The sequence below is a fragment of the Erinaceus europaeus genome, chromosome 12 (assembly GCF_950295315.1).
Source record: "Erinaceus europaeus chromosome 12, mEriEur2.1, whole genome shotgun sequence".
NCBI classification, from domain to species: Eukaryota; Metazoa; Chordata; class Mammalia; order Eulipotyphla; family Erinaceidae; genus Erinaceus; species Erinaceus europaeus.
In genome coordinates, this window is record NC_080173.1 from 21,622,337 (window position 1) to 21,641,976 (window position 19,640).

Below are 19,640 nucleotides of genomic sequence, written 5' to 3' on the forward strand. Positions count from 1 at the left end.
ACTGCAGGTCTCCATTCACACAGATAAGTGGAAATGCTGATTAAGAAAAAAAAAAAAAGCCATTATAGGACTGACCTTGAATCTCTCCCTTTTTTGTTAGGAAACAAGTAGTTCAGTCATAGATGCATGTATTTCGTTGTTATTGGTTACTTGTGATAGACACACCATCATCGATTTGTAAGTAAACTTTTACACTATGTGACCAAATTGACAGTTATCAGAAAGGAAAGAGGGAAAGCAAAGTGTGGAAATCGGGTAAGAAGGAGTGTCTGCATGGGTACAATTGGACTTTTAGTGGTGGGTGGGCTTCATACAGTATATGCAGGCGTTGCTTTCTAATGCTGTGTACCTTAATTTCATCTAGTTATTATGTAATGCCACATAAATAACAAATACAAAAAGAGGAATAAGCAACATGAACATACATTGAAAGCATAACAGAATTGCATGTGCTAGTCTCTAATGGCCAGTTGGGAAAACTCCGTAAAAGATTTGGCCCATCTCATCCTGGATCTAGTTCTCTATCATTTATTTTGAATGGAAAGAGAAAGAAATAAAACCTTTGTATCTCACCCTTCCTGCCATTAAGCACACATATACAAAATTAATAAAGGGCAAAATGAGTTTTTAAAGCAATGCTTTGTTAGATATGTCCCATCACCACCCTTGTCCCCAGCCAGTATAACATCTCACTGTTGCCCTTCCCTTTCTCATCCCTCAAATGATCAAAAATAGTTTTGGATACATCTTTCTCTTCAGTTATGTGCGGCATAAAGTCTTCAAGCAAACCTAATTTAGCTGTAGTCCATTTTATAAAATCGTATATCCACAGTCTGGAGTATCATCACACGTGTGCACATGTCCTTTTTTGATACCTTAAAAGATTTTAACTGACTATTCTATTTGCATATATAGCAGTTACTGTCACTTTAATGATGTGGGGTTGCAAGAGCATCACTGTGGAGATATGTTGCTTCCCGTGTACTTTGTACGCCTCTGGGTCTGTGGTTCCATCTTGGACTTGACCTCATTGCTCAATTAGACAGACATCCCATAGGTAGAGATAGCTTTCTCATTTCCCATTTTTTTTAATGAATACCCATCAAAATAATAATTTAAGCAGCAACCAGACAGATGTATTTTTTTTATTTTTTAAAGATTTTTAAAAAATATTTATTTCCTTTTGTTGCTCTTGTTATTTTATTGTTGTTGGATAGGACAGAGAGAAATGGAGAGAGATGGGGAAGATAGAGAGGGGGAGAGAAAGATAGATACCTGCAGACCTGCTTCACCACTTGTGAAGCCACTCCCCTGCAGTTGGGGAGCCGGGGCTCATCCGGGATCTTTACTCCGGTCCTTGTATTTTGTGCCACCTGCGCTTAACCCGCTGTGCTATCGCCCGACTCCCGACAGATGTATTTTATAACTATCTGTCTACATATATATATGAGATACCCCCCCTTTTTTTTTTTTTGTTCTATGGTCCTGGCTTCTCTTCCTTTCTAAGTCACACCTATACCTATTACTATTTTCAAATCTCCTTCCTTTTTCCCTCTTCTCTCTCTAGGTCCTGATGGAGTTGGAGTTCGGAGCTATCATATCTCCTATCATATCTCCCCCTCTGAAATTATGGACCAAATAAAATTTTAACTAAGTAGAATTTTGTATTATCTTTATTTATTGGCTAGAGAGAGCCAGAATTCAAGATGGAAGGGCAACATAGAGAGGGTGACAGAGGGACACTTGCAGCCCTACTTCACGGCTTGTGAAGCATCCCCCCTACAAATGGGGACTAGAACTTTTGTTGCCCTTTCTTTACAGATAGATAAAGCTTACACTTTCATCTAGTTGTTAAATCATTGACTGTCAATTGTTATAACCAAACCCATGTTAGATTGATGGTGTCTGCCTTCTTTCGGCCTTTCTACTAGATTGTCATGCTTACTAGGTTTGAGTCTAATTGGTTAGAGAATTTCTGATGTCTTATTTAGGCCCTTCTACTAGGACCCTTGGCTTATTAGGATTAATTCTAATCACAGGGGGGCTATTAAACACTTTTATTTTGAGGTATATAATTTATCCTTGTTGATGGATACATAGACATCTGTATCCAGTACCGTAGGCCCTAGCCTGTATCTACTATCTGTAACTTTGTTAGATAATGTGCCATCTGAAATAGAACTATGTAGTCCCCTGCGTTAGAAAAAAATCTCGGGAGTCGTGCTGTAGCACAGCAGGTTAAATGCATGTGGCATAAAGTGCAAGAATCTGCGGAAGGATCCTGGTTCAAGCCCCTGGCTCCCCACCTGCAGGGGAGTCGCTTCACAGGCGGTGAAGTAGGTCTGCAGGTGTCTATCTTTTTCTCCCCCTCTCTGTCTTCCCTTCCTCTCCCCATTTCTCTCTGTCCTTTCCAACAATAACAATAATAACTAAAACAAGAAAACAATAAGGGCAACAAAAGGGAAGAAATAAAGAAAGAAAGATAAATAAATAAATAATTTAAAAAATATATAAAAGAAAAAAATCTCACCAGATTAAAGGAGTTGGGAAGTTGATGTCTCAGGCTTGGCATCTCTGGAGACAGTCTGCAGTAACAAGTCAGTGGCAGCATAACGTGGCAGGCAACACTGGTAGTATTCTTCTTCTAGCATTTGCCCTCCTTCCGTAGCCAGTCAACAGCGTCAGGTTGAGCCTGATGCAAAGCCTCGAGACCTCCTTTGAATCTGGAGAGGTGGCAGTCGTTGACTATGTGGGTCATAGTCTGTCTGTAGCCGCAGGGGCAGTTCGGGTGGTCTCTGGCTCCCCAGCGATGGAACATAGCGGCGCACCGGCTATGGCCTGTTCAATAGCGATTGAGGAGGGCCCAATCATAACGTGCTAGGTCAAAGCCGGGTTGACGCTTGCAGGGGTCTGTGCTGAGGTGTTTGTTCTTTACCTCAGCTGACTGCCAACTCTGTTTCCAAGAGTCTGGAACAGAGAAGTTCAGTGTAGGCGTAGGGGACCAGATTGGATGACGAGACGTCAAGCGCTGGACAGGGTGGGCGAAGATATCCGCGTATATTGGCAGGTCCGGTCGAGCGTAGACGTGGGAAATGAACTTAGATGATGCCGCATCCCGACGAATATCTGGCGGGGCGATGTTGCTAAGAACTGGCAGCCATGGAACCGGGGTGGAACGGATGGTTCCAGAAATTATCCTCATGGAGGAATATAATTTGGAATCGACCAAGTGGACATGGGGGCTACGGAACCATCCTGGGGCACAGTATTCTGCAGTGGAATAGCATAATGCCAGAGATGATGATCGTAGTGTGGAAGCGCTCGCGCCCCATGAGGAGCTGGCCAGTCTTGCAATGATGTTATTCCTCGCGCCCACCTTTGCTGCAGTTTTTATGAGATGTTCGTGAAATGACAGGGTGCGATCGAGAGTTAACGCCAAGATAGACTGGCTGGGCTTCATGCCGGATTCTCATATCGCCAAGCTGCACATTAAGCTCACGCGAGGCCGAGGCATGGTGTAGATGGAAGACAGATGATACCGTTTTTGCAGTGCTAGGGATTAGTCGCCATTTTTTACAGTAATCAGTAGTATTGATTTAGTTTCAGTCCACAGAGGCAGTATGATGATAATGAATCAGAGAGAAGAAAGATTAAGAAATATGGGCATAGTCCTAGACGTTCCAGGACTAGGAGAAATAATCATAAAGAGAATAGGAAGGGCTCTAAATTCTGTGTGTTTGGTTTCAGTCCCACATCCCTTCTAGTCCCAACCATGCATGTGCCAGCACCCACCTGAGGCTGTGGTGTTTCTGCAGATGACTCAGCTGCCATTGGCGAATTTTATTAAGTTCGATAGTTGTAGGTATCTGTTGTTTTGGGGAAGAGTGTGATCTGGTAGCTGCTACCACCAGATCCATAGCCACACCTCCTGGAAGCCCTGCAGTTCACTTTTCATCTTACTTCTCAGTTCTCTTTAGGAAGAACACAATCACTAAAGAATCTCTCTTTTTTCTTCTACAGCTAGAAAAGATTTTCTTCCTTCGTCACTTAATTCTGTCATACCAGCTTTTAAGACGTTATGCTTCCCATGTGAAAATTCTTCACACACTCCCCACTATTTTATTTGATAGGACAGTGAGAAACTGAGAGAGGGCAGTGGAGATAGAGAGGAAGAGAGAGAGATAGATAGATACCTGCAGTCCTGCTTCACTGCTGGTGTCCCCCCTACAGGTGGGAAGCGGAGGCTCAAATCCATGTCCTTGTGCAAGGTAACCTGTGCTCAACCAGGTGCATAACCACCCAGTACTCCCCCCATGAAAATGTGTTTAACTGATTATAACTAGGGACTTGAATCTGGGTCTCTCTCTCTCTCTTTTTTTTTGCATTGTAACATGTGTGTTCAACATGGTGCAACACTGTTCATCTCCCTAATGACTATTGATTTATAAAGACAGGTGAAATGTTTTTGGAGAGTTCTTTTAGCATTATTAATGTAGTTGTAATGTTTCCTGTGGTTCACATTTACGGAAGTGGTATTTTGAAATTTTGCCAGAGAAAATTTCTAGCAGTGTTCTCCTCCCAAAAATGGTTAAATTACATCCTGGAGTTGTAACCATAAGGGTAGAATTTCCTTCGTTTGGATGGAACAGATACAGCACAAGATACCATCGTAATTTTATTTTTGTAAGTTTTATGTTTTTTTTTAATTATTGTATAGAGACAGAGAAATCCATAGGCAAAGGGGAAATGGGAGGGGGAAGGGCGGGGAGGAAGAGAAAGAGAGAAACACTTGCAGCCCTACTTCACTACTTGTGAAGCTTCTTCCCCCTTGCAGGTAAGGACCAAACTCTTGAACCCAGGTCCCTGTGCATGTTTAACTTGTGTGCTCAATTGAGTATACAACTAGCTAGTCTCAATTTTATTTATTATCTATTCAAAGGGTTTAGGGAAACTCAAATAGTAGACATTTCTTTCTGTTTAGTTCAACTTTATAAGTGTGATCCAGACTACTGGCCATTTTGAAACTCTGACTTTGGTGTTATGGGAAGGAGTTTCAAGATGGAAAATGTACAAGGGTAGCTGAAATTTTTATATTTGCTCTCAGGCAAATTTGTAATAGCTAAATCACATTGTTTAGCTCAGTCACAGATGACCTTAAAAAGGTTCATTTGGGGGTTGGGCGGTAGTGCAGCGTGTTAAGCACACATAGTACAAAGCACAAGGACCCCTGCAAGGATCCTGGTTCCAGCTTCTGGCTTCCCACCTGTAGGGGGTTCCCTTCACAAGTGATGAAGTGGTTCTGCAGATGTTACCCTTCTCTCTCCCCTTCTATCATTCTCTCCTCTCTCCATTTCCCTCTGTCCTATCCAACAACAGCAGCAATAACAAGGGCAACAAAAATGGAAAAAATAGCCTCCAGGAGCAGTGGATTTGTAGTGTAGTTGCCCAGCCCCAGTGATAACCCTGGAGGCAAAAAAAAAAAAAAGTTTATTCACAGTTGTATGTCCTGTTTCCCACACTGCAAGTGGTTTTGTTTGCAGCATTTAGTGTTCATTGAATTAGTATTATCACCTATAGCACTGTTCTAGGCATCCTGGATAAAGTTGTGTGTCCATAAGGAACACTTGGCATTCAAGCAGCCATTTATTTGCTACTTGTTTAATGGAAGAAAATTTAACAAGCTAACAAAACAATTAATTGTAATCCAGTGTTGCAGGATTTAATAGTAAAGATGCTTGTTTTCATCTGCCAAGGGTATACTTCAACAGGTAGCTGGACCCCCAGGGTGTCCCGTTGTGAAATCTGATCCCTATTCCAGCTCCCTTTGACAGATGAAAAATACAGTAGGGACAAAGGGAGACTGAGCAGATCATCCATCATCCCTTCCTCTATTCTTAAGGTCACTTGCCTTCAGTAATACCACCCAGGGAGAGCAAACTGGGATTCCATGCCCAGCTAAGCCACCAGTTGCTCACCCCTAAGTCATGATTATTTATTTACGTTTAGTTTTAGTTTGAAGGTTGAGATGACTTTATAATCAAGTCAGCCAGCCGACATTAGTTTCAAAGATATTTGCTTAAAGAAATAGTGCCAGCTGTTGCTTGTTGTACTTCTGCAACAAGCATTTTTGTTCATTCATGAACAAAAAAGAAAGTCTAGGTCTTGAGTTGGTGACCTGGTTTCTATTGTTAACTCTCCCGTCAAAGACCTTTTCTCCTTGAAGTTATTTTAAAACCTAATCTCGCAGCAAAAGACCGAGATCAGGTATGAAGTGGCCTGTTACTTCTAAAGAAACTAATTTTTGCTACAAAGAGAAAAGTGACAGAAATATTTTTAAATATCGGTTTAGGTTACTGGTTAGTTATTTGAAGGAACAATATCCCGTCTTTATGTTAATATTAACATCTTTTTGTTATGGTTATTTTATGGAAAAGTCAAAATAGGAAGAGATCCTATTGTCAGTTACTTTCTTAATGCCATTTTTATTATGTTTCTGTGTTTAAATTGGACAATGCTTGATCAAGTAGAGGATTTTTACCTTATTTATTTATTTGTTTATTTATTTATTCTCTGAGCTGGGACATTGTGCTTTGCAAGTTCACCAGTCCTGGGCCTTCGTTTTCATTCAAGGAAAGAGAGATAAATACCACTGTACTTGAGCTTAGTCTAGTACCATGACATTCCCTTATGCTATACTGGGAATTGAACTTGAACTTGAACTGTGCAAATAAATAGCAAAGCATTTGTCCTACTTGTATGTTATCTCTCCAGTCCTTCCTATTTATTTTAAACAACAGAAGGGAATTTCTTATTATGAAGGAATTAATAAATAAAAATGAAACATTTAGCTACTGGAGAATAATATGTTTCCTTATGTATGCTAACTATATCCTTTGCAATCTTATCTTAATTTTTTTATCTTAATATTTTTTTACCTAGGAAATCTTCCCTTTTAGATAACACAAAAGTAAATTTCATATAAATTTCCATTCATAGTCTAAACAAATGGAGTTTGAAATGTGGAGTTATACCTATTTGTGCAAAGAAACATTAGCATTTTGAGTAATAATCAGAATGATCTTCCATCCATTAAGCCCTTTATTATTTATTTCCCAGTATTTTGCTTTGAGATTGTACAGATCACCCTTAATAATTGTGCTTATGTGGTACTGGATTCATAAGTCACAAAATAATGTGATTATGGAAATTTGTGTTCACTTGCTTGTTTTGTTTATTTATTTATTTTACCTCTTTCTTAGTTTTCTCTAGCTCATCCTCTGTCTGCCTAATTCTGTTTTCTGCTTCTTGTTAATCTGCTTTCCCTTCCCTCAGCTTCTTTCTTCAGTTCAGTTATAGTATTAACTTGTTCTGCTAATTGGCCTTTTAGCTCAGCTATTTCATCTTTCAGTTCTCTAACTTGAGATAGCTAGTATTTTCCTTGAGAGTCTTATCTGTTGTTTCCCTAATTCTGATAGTTCTTTCTTCCATAGTTGTCTTCATTTCTGTGATTATTAGGTTTATTTTGCTTGCATAATTTTCTTGTCTATGGTTACTTCTGACTGACTTGGAGTTTCTTCTGGGCTCCTGTCTTTATTCATTGTTGTTGCATTTTTATTTGTTCTTGATTTATCCATTTTTTTTATTGATGTTATTTTTTTTTCTGTTCTGTCATTCTTCAGTTGTTGTGTTTTGAGTACAAGCCACACTATACTAAAGACCTTTCACAAATGTAGTCACCAAGCTCAGAAATTACAACAATAGTAACTCAAGCAAGGATTGATGCAGTTCAACCAATACCAGTTAGCTAAACAACATATCCAATCCAAGAAAAAATAGCAACCAAATCCAAAAGAAAAAGAAAGAGAAAGGAAAAAAGGAAAATTAAAAATAGACAAATATGCAAATCTGCTGTCCACTATAAATTCTAGGGATAGCAGGAGGAGAAAAGGAAGTAGAAAAGACACACATGCACACACACAGTCCACCCCCGAGTCAGATTTCTTCCCCAAAATAATTCACAAATTAGTATCAGTGAATTCAGAAAGCAAAGAAGGAAGAAAAAAAAAAAGGAGTGAAAGGAAAGAGGTTTTGTTGTTGTTGTTGTTGTTTTTAATTAGCGAGGAGGAGAGAAAAAGGAGAGTGGAGGGAAGAGTGAGAGAGAAACAAGTTCCTCTCACAATGGATAGGACACCCAGTCATCTATCAATGGAAAAAACAACAGTTAATTTTGGCCAACCTGAAAAAGGAGGAGGGAAAATGGACATGTGGATTTAATAATAGTAATAATAAAATAAAATAGAGTAAAACACCCTAACAGTCAGTCTGCTGCTTGGACTGCTCTGGATTGGCTGCAGGCCACCTGAACAAAGACAGCTAATTATAAGAGGTATCAAACAAACAAACAAACAAACAAACACCTCCAGGTAGTCTTTCCCAGACAGGGCTGAGGCTCTGATGGGTTAGGGTCAGGTATTTTGTCCCTCAAATGGAGCTCCAGCCACCTAAAAGAGAGAGAGAGAGAGAGAGAAGGAAAACAAAAAGAAAAAGGCTTGGAATAACACCCCTGGTAAGCCAGGAATCTTGGTAAAGAACATAGCTCAGTGGGAAGCCTGCTAAGAGTGGCTGTCCAGCCCCTGGGGGGCTGGTTCTGGGGTGGGGCGAGAGGGGTAAGTCCAGAAATAATCAAGCCAAAGATTTTCCTTTCTTTGTCCTTTTGGCCTCCACTTGCCAGCCCAAGAGTGGGTTATAAGACTCTTTTTTGGTGTCACCCTGACCACCCCTTCCTTGTTCACTCTCCTACTGATGGCCCAGTATCCTACCCTATCCAGAGAATCCCAGGTTCTAAGCTGCTTCTTTTTGGAGCTCACACCAGCTGTTGCTTCCAAGTCCTACTTATTTATTTTAGCATAGGAAAAGAGTACTATCAAAATTTACTGTCCTTCCTTCTTGTCTAACTCCCTTGGAGTAGGATTCCTTAATATTTTTCACTATACTATAATGCAGAATCTTTAATATAAAACTTATGTTTTATTTTGAGTCCACTAGTTAATGCACTTCCAGAGCTGGGATTCCTATATGGTTAGACATTAAACACCTTTTGAGCTTATGGTAACATTTTTTCAAGTCAATCTGAGATTTTTTTGTTTGTTTGTTTGTTTTTTACTTTATACAGCCAGAATTCTCACTAGCTTTACTATTAAGCAGTATTATGTGTCCAGTGGAAATTTTCTTCATGGCTTATGTTATTAATTCTGGTGATAATTAACAGATTTAAAACACAAATATGAGTCAGCGCTCTGACAGTAACTAGATCTGATTCTGTGTTCCCAGAATGATACTAAGTGCAAGAAAGCAATAACAAATAAGAATAGGAAACTCTTTACCCTGTAATTACAAAACAAGTTATATTCATGAGTCCGTTAGGAAGGCATAAATCAAAGTAATCTTATACGGCACTGAATTTGAGACTAACCGAGCACATAATCAAATATGAAATGATTATGTGAATAAAAATGAGGAGGGAGGGTGGTGTAGAGATTTTGGGATGGGCACAAGGAACTGATTCTTGGAAGCAGAAAGAAATGTTCTAAAGATTGAAGAGAGGATAGACTGATTATTCAAGCTGGAGAGAATAGTTGAGTAAGATTTTTAAAAAATTTTTTTCATCATCTTTATTTGTTGGTTAGAGACAGCCTGAAATTGAGAGAGAAGGGGGAGATAGAGTGGGAAAGAGACAGACAGATACCTGCAGCCCTGCTTCACCACTCACAAAGCTTTCCCTCTGTGGGGGAGGGGGGACTCAAACTCAGGGCCTTGATCATTTTAACATGTGCACTCAACCACATGTGCCACCACCCGCCCCCCTTAAGTAAGAGTTTTAGTTAGGTAAGAAGGGACTAAATTCACAGGTAAGAAAGCTTTTATCCTTCCTTAACCATTGCTGAATTGAAGGACTGCACACTTGAAATCTTTCATTAAGCAACATGGTAGTAGTGTTAGAGGTGACCAATACTTTATTACGTACCTGGCTTATGTAATCTTTGTTTGTGTTTTTTTGTTGTAATTATTGTATCAGAAAACAATATTGAAAGGAAACTAAGGTTAGATTCATAGATTGATTACTCAAGACCGTAGAACTAGTATTTTATAAAGTCAGAATTTGAGCTCAATCAATTTTTTTATATTCCTTTATTGGGGGATTAATGGTTTAACATTGACAGTAAAATACAGTTGTTTGTACATGCATAACATTTCCACATAACAATATAATCACTACTAGGTCCTTTTCTGCCATCATGTTTCAGGAACCCAAATAATTTTATAATGCTGTGCATATTCCTCTTTTCTGTTGAGCCTCGACCCTTCTCTTGGTAGCCACCCCCCTCCACTACCACCTCTCGCCTTTATTAGAGACACAGAGAAATTGAGAGGAGAAGGAAAGATAGAGCAGGATAGAAAGAGACACCTGCAGCTCTTCTTCACTGTGGTGACGCTTTCCCTTGCAGGTGAGGAGTGGGAGCAGGGAGGTTGAACCCAGATGGTTTGGCATGATAACATGTTCACTCAACCAGGTGCACCACCACCCAGTCCTATATATAGTATTTTAAGACATGCCCCTAGATAATATTGGGTGCCATCCCACATAGTAGGTGGGGCATTGGTAACTGGAACTCATAGAAGTTAGGATGATAAATGAAACCTTGTATTTATATGGATAGGAAAGACATATCAATTTAACCAGGTATGTAAGAGAAAAAGATAAATGTGAGCTTCTCTCCCATTGTTCTCCTTTTCTCTGGTACCCATGGACTGAATTCTCCTGTCAATATAAACTATAGAGATTGAGGAATGATATAGAAATCCTTAAAGGAATTACAATATTATTCCATATTAACAGGGCTGTTTTTACCACGATAAGAGAATGCCTAGTCATTTAGTGACCTTTTTTGCAGGAAGCCTCATGGGCTTTTAAATTCCTATAAAGAAATCATTGATGATTGAGTATATAGGATTGAGTATATAGGAAAGAAAATCATGCCTTTTACCTTCTACAGCTGATTTTGAGTTGCACGCATGAGATACTTTAGAGACTTCATGTAGTAGAGAAAGACAGAAAATTTAGTGTTTAATGTTAAGCTTGATATTGGTCAGGACTTAAGTAACAAAATGCACCAGCTTTTCTTCTGTTCTAGATTCCTCACTATTATAAGATGTGCTGCTGTTTTAATAGTGTTGTTTCAGGAACAAATCCCCTTCAGTAAAGGGATACATCCTTTCTACAAGCCATTCTGGTATCAGAAATGTTCATCTAAAGACTTTTTCTTAGCATATGGGATACATGAAAGCCATTCTTCCTTGGTCTTTTCTAAATCTTGTAGAGAGAAGAAGAAATCCAGCAAATGCTAATAAAGGCAACATGACTTGTGGACATTTGGGCTTTAAGAAATAAAAAGCATGGCTGGGAAAGACAGAACTAGAGATCAGGCTTATAAAGGGCTAAAGGAAGCTAGTGGATATAAAAATGAAGGATTTTTAGCATTAATGAGTGAAGACAAACTTAACTCTCTGGCCACCAACATGACACACATCTTAACCCACTAACACATTTAGTAGAACGTTTGTTGAATGCTTTTTCCCTAGGCTCCCTCTCATACTCTACTGCTCATGAGACTATTTAAGGTTAAAAAAAGAAAGCAAGTTTTGGCCTTAGTCTGTGAGAACTCGGTACAGCTGACAGACACTCCTGTTATGCATTTTCTTGCCACATTTGAGTAAAACTTCTCTCTAACTTGAAGAAATGTATATGCAATTTAGACTGATTAATGTGCAAATCTTTGTTGCTTTATTTCTAAGGTTTGGATATGCTTCTCATTGAAATACTGAGCTCTTCAACATAACACAAAACAGACTTTTAAAAATGCTATTTTAATAATTTTTCCAGCTTAGTTTAGACCAAAAAGTGAAATTCAGTTCTACAGATTATGCCTTTATAGTTTAATTGAACTCCCAATTTGCAATTTATTTTTGTTTTTCTTTTTTTTTAAAGATTTTATTTATTTATGAGAAAGACAGGAGGAAAGAGAAAGAACCAGACATCATTCTGTCACATGTGTTGTTTTCCTTTTTTAAATATTTTTAAATTACAGAATTACATATTGAAAGGGGTTTGAATCCACACCACTCCCACCACCAGAGTTCTGAATCTTCACTCTCCCCACTGCAATCCACCACAGTTCCCCTAAAGTTGTAGACATGGGCCGACCTTCCTCTCTACAGCTATCTGTCCACATTTATACAAAGTTACCCCTTTTCTGATTCAATCTTTTCCTGATTCAATCCTCTGTTTCCCTCTAAACCACTCATGACATCAAAGCTACCTCCATATGTCCCTCTCCTTTTCCTTCTCTCTCTCTGGGTGCTGATGGAGCTGGAGTGCAGAGTCCCCTTATCTTCATCCTATCATGTCTCCCCTGCTAGGAGTATGGATCAAGGTTGTTTATGGGGAGCAGAAGGTAGGAGTTCTGGCTTCTGTAGCTGCTTCTCCGCTGAGCATGAGTGTTGTCAGGTGGATCCATACCCCCAGTCTGTTTCTATCTTTCCTTAGTGGAGCAGAGCACTAGAGATATGAGGGTCCAGGACACATTGGTGAGATCATCTGCCCAGAGAAGTTGAGGTGGAATCATGGTAGCATCTGCAGCCTGGTATCTGGAAGGTGGCATGACCTAAGTTGAGACAAGATGGTTAATGAACAGGAACCAGAAGGTAGGATCAGAGCACATGAGATTAGGGATTTTAGGGTAGAAGAAAGATAGGGAAACCATTTTAAGCATTTTCCTGGGGGCATACAACTATAATAGTTTTTGCTTGAGTTTGGTAACTAACCTGAGGTTGGATGAGGATGTTGTCTGAGAGAATGGTGTCAGAGTGGAGCACCAGATTTGAAGAGTTGTGAGGTTGACTTCTCAGGATGCTATCTCAGGTTACAGTCCACAGTAGGATTTCAATAGCAGCATAATGTGTGTGAAATCGCAACACCAGTAGCGATTTCATTAAAGTTGACAGGGTTGGTATGGCGGTAAGGAGTCATAGAAAAGGAATTTCAAGAAGTATGGGCAGATCCTAGAGGTACCAGGACTAGGAGAAATGCAGGTCTTAAAGAGGATACAAGGGGTTACTTAGTCTTAGAAAAAGTTAAAATACAATAATTAATTATTATAGCTAGGTTAGTTGGGCAGCTAAGTATCTGTGTTATACTTAAATTCACTATGATCTGAATGCTTCTAGTGGTATTCAAACCTCCTTGTATTTTAAATACTTATGAGGTCAAAAGGTCTTGATCTATCTGGCCTAAAGATATAATTGATTTAGATGTTTGCAGAGCTTTATTTTCCGATACATTTTTAGAGATCCATAAATAATCCCTTTATCAGAGTATGATCATTTTGCAAGTCTAAGATAAAATATTAGCAAGAGCTAATATCTGTGCTTAGGGCTATAGTCTAGGCAGTTGGGGAACTTGCTATTGATAGGACTAAATAGTGCTAAGACTAGACTTTCACAGCTTCCCCACCACTGAAAGTCTGTGCCCTCCCTAGGTAACAATAGTTTGCCCATTTTAAATATGGGTTGTGTTGTGTCTGGTTGTTTATTTTATGTATGTGTGTTCGGTTCTCTAAATTCCACATAAGTGAGAACATCCTATAGTTTTCCTTTACCTCCTTGCTTATTTCACTAAGCATAATGTTCTCATTATGAGTTGTGTTGTGTCTGGTTGTTTATTTTATGTATGTGTGTTCAGTTCTCTAAATTTCACATATGAGTGAGACCATCCTATAGTTTTCCTTTACCTCCTTGTTTTTTTCACTAAGCATAATGTTCTCAAGTTTCATCCATTTTATTCCAAAGGATGTAAAATTATCTTTTTTATTGCTGAGTAATATTTCATTGAGTATATGTCCCATAACTTTTCTTAACCAATCATCTGTGGAGGGACATTTTGGTTGCTTCCAAATTTTTGCTATTGTAGATAATGCTGTTATGAACATGGGGGTGCATATATCCCTTTGAATTAGTGATATTATCTCTTTTGGATAAATGCCTAGGAGTGGGATTGCTGGGTCGTATGGTATTTCCATCTGTATTTTCTTAAGGTTTCTCCGTACTGTTCTCAATAATGGTTGTACCGTTTTGCATTCCTACCAGCAGTGTATTAGAGTTCCTTTCTCTACACATCCTTTCCAACATTTATCTTCTCCGGTTTTATTGATGAAGGCCATTCTTACAGTTGTGAGGTGGTATCTCAGTGTGGTTTTCATTTGTATTTCTCTGATGATGAGTGAATTAGAGCATTTCTGTATATGTCTGTGGGTCATGCGTATCTCTTCTTTGAACTGTCTATGCATGTCCTATGCCCACTTTTTTAAGTGGGTTCTTCTTTTTCTATTGTTGAACCCAATGAGTTCTATATAAATGTTAGATATCAAGTGTCTGTCTGAAGTATGATGTGCGAATGTGTTCTCCCATTTGCTATATATTCTGTTTATCTTTATGGAGTTTTCTTTTGATGTATGGAAGGTTTTTAATTTAATATAGTTCCACTTGTTCAATCTTGCTTTTGTTTGCTTTGCCCATGGGGTGTAGTGCCCAAATATGTCTTTAGTTTTAATGTCATGAAATGTTTCACCAATATATTCTTCTATGTATTTTATATTTTTCAGTTTTGATATCCAGATCTTTGATCCACTTTGAGTTAATTTTGGTGTATGGTATTAATTGGCAATCTAGTTTTATTTTTCTACATGTGGCTGTCCAATTCTGCCAATACCATTTGTTAGAGACTTTATTTTCCCCAATGGGCAGATTTGGCCTCTTTGTCATAAGGTATCTGTATATGTATGGATTGACTTCTGGGCTCTGTATTCCATTCCATTGGTCCATATGACCATTTTTGTTCCAGTACCACACTGTTTTGATTACTACTACTTTGTAGTATAACTTAAAGTCGGGTATTGTGATGCCTCCATTTTTCGTCTTTTTTCCTTAAGAGTGTTTTTGCTATTCATGGTTTTATAGAGTTCTACACAAAATTTTTTAATAATCTGTTCAATTTCCTTGAAATATATCATTGGGATTTTAATAGGGATTGTATTGAATCTGTAGATTGCTTTTGGCAAAATTGCCATTTTAATGATATTTATTCTCCCAATCCATGACAGGGGATGATGTTCTTCCATTTCTTTGTGTCATCCTTTATTTCTTTTAACACTGTCTTGTAGTTTTCCTTAAAAAGATTCCTTATGTCCTTTGTTAGATTTATTTCTAGATATTTGATCTTCTTGGGTTCAATTGTGAATGGTATTGCTTCCTTCAGTTTCATTTCTTCTGACCTATCTTTTGCATAAAGAAATGCCACACATTAAATTTGTATATGGCTCTGGGGAGAATATTAATTTTGATGATATTTACTCTTCCAATCCATGAGCATGGGATGTCTTTTTATTTCTTGGTATCAGTTTCTATTTCCTTGAATAGTGACTCATAGTTTTCAGTATACAAGTCTTTCACTTCTTTGGTCAGCTTTATTCCTAGGTATTTTATTGATTTTGCTGCAACAGTGAATGGGAGTGATTTCTGGATGTCTTCTTCTTCAGATTTAGAAATGCCACTGATTTTTGTACATTAATTTTGTAGCCTGACACCTTGATATATTGCGTAATAACTTCCAGTGGTTTTCTGCTGGATTTTTAGGTTTTTCTATGTAAACTATCATATCATCTGCAAATAGTGAGAGCTTGACTTCTTCCCTTCCAATCTGTATTCCTTTGCTTTCTTTCTCTTGCCTGATTGCTATGGCAAGAACTTCCAATACTATTTTGAAGAGTAATGGTGATAGTAGGCAGCCCTGTCTAGTCCCCGATCTGAGGGGGAATGCTTGCAGCTTCTGTCCATTGAGTGTGATGTTGGCTGTAGGTTTGCTATATATAGATTCCACTATCTTGAGGAATTTCCCGTCTATTCCCATTTTTTGTAGAGTTTTGAGCATGAATGGGTGTTGTATATTGTCAAAGGCTTTCTCTGCATCTATTGAGATAATCATGTGGTTTTTGGCTTTGCTTTTATTGGTGTGGTGAATGACATTGATTGACTTATGTATGTTGAATCAGCCTTGCATTCTTGGGATAAATCCCACTTGCTCGTGATGAACAATCTTTGATATACTGCTGTATCCGGTTGGCCAAAATCTTGTTTAATATTTTGGCATCTATGTTCATCAGAGATATTGGTCTGTAGTTTTCCCTCTTTTGCTGTGTCTCATAGCCTGCTACTTTACTGAATTTATTGATGATTTCCAGTAGTTTCTTGGCAGAGTTTCTGGGATCTCCCAGGTATATCAACATATCATCTGTGTATAATGAAGAGTTTAACTTCATCCTTTCCTATTTGTGTTCCTTTGATATCTCTTTCTTGTCTGATTGCTATGGCAAGAATTTCTAGGACTATGTTGAATAAAAATGGTAAGAGTGGGCACCCTTGTCTAGTTCCTGATTTTAGTGGAAAAGCTTTCAATTTCTCCCCATTGACCATGACATTAGCTGTGGGTTTATCATACGTAGCCTTTATTATGTTAAGGAATTTTCCTTCCACTCCCAGTTTCTTGAGAGCCTTTATCATAAATGGGTGTTGTGCCTTGTCAAGTGCTTTTTCTGCATCAAATCATGTGTTTTTTATCTTTACTTTTGTTGATATAGTATATTACGTTTATTGACTTACGGATATTAAGCCATCCCTGTTTCCCAGGGATGAATCCCACTTGATCTTGGTGGATTATTCTCTTAATATATTGTATTTGATTAGCCAAGATTTTGTTGAGGATCTTTGCATCAATATTCATCAGGGATATATAGGTCTACAGTTTTCTTTTTTGGTAGGGGCCTTTCCTTCTTTGGGGATCAGGGTGATGTTAGCCTCAGAGAATATATTTGGGGGTGTTCCCTCTTCTTCTATTTTCTGGAAGAGTTTGAGGAGGATGGGTGTTAGTTCTTCTTTGAGTGTTTTTTAAAATTCATTAGGATAGCCATCAGGACTGAGGCTTTTGTTCTTGGGTAGGCTTTTGATTACTGTTTCAATTTCTTTACTAGTGATTGGCCTGTTAAGTTTATCTACTTCCTATTGTGTCAAGGTTGGTACTGGGTATGACTCTAGGAATGTGTCCATTTCTTCTGAGTTGTCAAATTTAGTTCCATACAGGTGTCCATAATATTCTTGCATAAACTTTTGAATCTCTCCCTCATCTGTTGTAATATCTCCTCTTTATTTTTGAGTAATTTTGCCATAGCATCCTCTCTTTTTCTCTTGGTGAGTGTAGCTAGTGGCTTATCTATTTTACTTATCCTTTCAAAGAACCAACTCTTGGTTTCATTAATCTTCTTAATGGTCTTCTTGCTTTCTATTTCACTGATTTCTGCTCTGATTGTGACTATTTCCTGTTTCCTGCTGACTGTTCTTTTTGTTGCTCCACTACTAGTTGATTGAGGTGGGTTGTTAGATGGTTTACTAGTGATTTCTCCTGTTTATTAATGTGGGCCTGTATTGCTATGAACTTCTCTTTCAGCACTGCTTCTGTTGCATCCCACAGGGTCTGGTAACTGTTTTCTTTATTTACATTGCTATCAGGATAATTCTTAATTTCTTTTTTGATCTCTTCAATGACCCATTTATTGTTCAGCAGCATATTGTTTAGTCTCCAGGCTTTGGGAGAATTTATTTTCCTTTTTTTGGTTGATTTCTAGTTTCATGCCTTCATGGTCTGAGAGGATGCATTTTATAATTTTAATACTTACGTATCTGTTTAGACTGTCTTTGTGGCCCAGCATATGGTCAATCCTTATAAATGTTCCATGTGTACTTGAGAAGAATGTGTATTCATTACTTTTGGGATGGAAAGTTCTGTATATATCTGTTAGGTCTCTTTCATTTATGGTTTCACTTATGTTCACTATTTCTCTGTTGATTGTTTTTATCCAGATGTTCCGTCCCTTGCTGTGACTGTTGTGTTGAAATCTCCTACTATTATTGTGTTGCTATCAGTGTCTCCTTTGAATTCAGGAAGTGTTTGTTTTATATGTTTGGGTGCTCCTAAGTTGGGGGCATATATATTAATGATGGTTATCTCTTTTTGTTGGATGGAACCTTTAACTGTTATGTAATGTCCTTCTCTATGTTTGGTTACCTTCTTTGCCTAAAAGTCTACTTTATCAGAGAATAGGATAGCTGTCCCTGGCCTTTTCTGTGAGTTAGTAGCTTGAAACATTTTGCTCCAAATTCTTATATTCAGTTTCTGTTTGTCATTTCTTTGGATGTGTTTCCTGAAGACATAAAATGGATGGATCCTGTTCTTTAATCCATTTACCTACTCTGAATCCTTTGACAGGTGAATTTAGGCCATTCACATTTAAGATGCTTAATGATATATGTGGTTTACTTATATCCATTCTACTTTTTGTTTTAAGTTTATTTTAAATTGTTGAGTCTTAGGGGGCCAGGTGGTGGCACACCTGGTTGAGCGCACATGTTACAATATGCAAGGACCCAGATTCAAGCCCCCAGTCCCCACCTGCAGGGGGAAAGCTTCACAAGTGGTGAAGCAGTGCTGCAGGTGTCTCTCTGTCTCTCTCCCTCTGTATCACCCCCTTCCCTCTCAATTTCTGACTGTCTCTATCCAGCAAATAAAGAATTAAAAAAAAATTTTTTTTAATTGTTGAGTCTGCCCATTTGTTTCTATCTAACCTATTGTGTGGATGAGTTTCTGTAGTGAATTCCTCACTAATTTTTCTTGTGTTCTCCACAAATCTCTGTTCCCTGTTTTGTTTTGTGGTTACTCTGTGTGTGATAACTAGCATTGTGTATCTTTAAAAAAGTCTTTTTAAATTTTATCTTGATTAAAAAACATTTGATAAGGCTCCTTTGTCTTTTAATTCCCTCCCCTATTTGCTTCTTCTTTTCTATTTTATTATGTTTTTGTTTCTAATCTACTGCTGTTCACCTCACTGAGAATGTGTGTTCCTTTGTTTCCTCCTTTCCTAGAAGACTCCATTCAGTATTTCTTGTAAGGTGAGGTTGATTGTGGCAAATTCCTTTAGTTTTTGAGTATTTTGGAATACCTTTATTTCTTCCTCATACTTGAAGGATAATTTTGCAGGATACAAAATTCATGACTGAAATTCCCTCTCCTTTAGTGCCTCGAATATGTCATTCCACTCTCTCCTTGCGTCTAGAGTTTGTAAAGAAAAGTCCAAAGAAAGTCTAATATTTCTCCCTTTATATGTAACTTCTTTCCTTTCCCTAGCAGCCTGCAAAATTTTCTCCTTGTCATTAAGTTTTAATAATTTTACAATAATGTGCCTTAGTGTTGATCGTTTTGGATTTGTGAACCTGGGTGATCGATCTGCCTCCAAAACAGTATATTCTGAGGATTACCTAGGTGAGGGAAATTTTCTATAAAATTTCTCTGAAAATCACTTCTAGACCTTTGAACAAGTCTACTTCCTCAGGTATCCCTATAACTCGTATATTCGACCTTTTTTTGGAATCTGCAATTTGAAAAAGAGTAGCTTCATTCTTTCTAAACCTTTCCTCTTCCT

The 19,640-nt window shown here is 38.1% G+C and overlaps 1 protein-coding gene across 3 annotated transcripts in view; it reads left to right on the forward strand.

Moving 5' to 3' along the window:
- The window catches only part of SUCLG2 (succinate-CoA ligase GDP-forming subunit beta), a 329,175-nt gene that overhangs the window by 244,330 nt on the left and 65,205 nt on the right, over positions 1–19,640 (forward strand). The gene's annotated exons all lie outside the window — the stretch shown is intronic.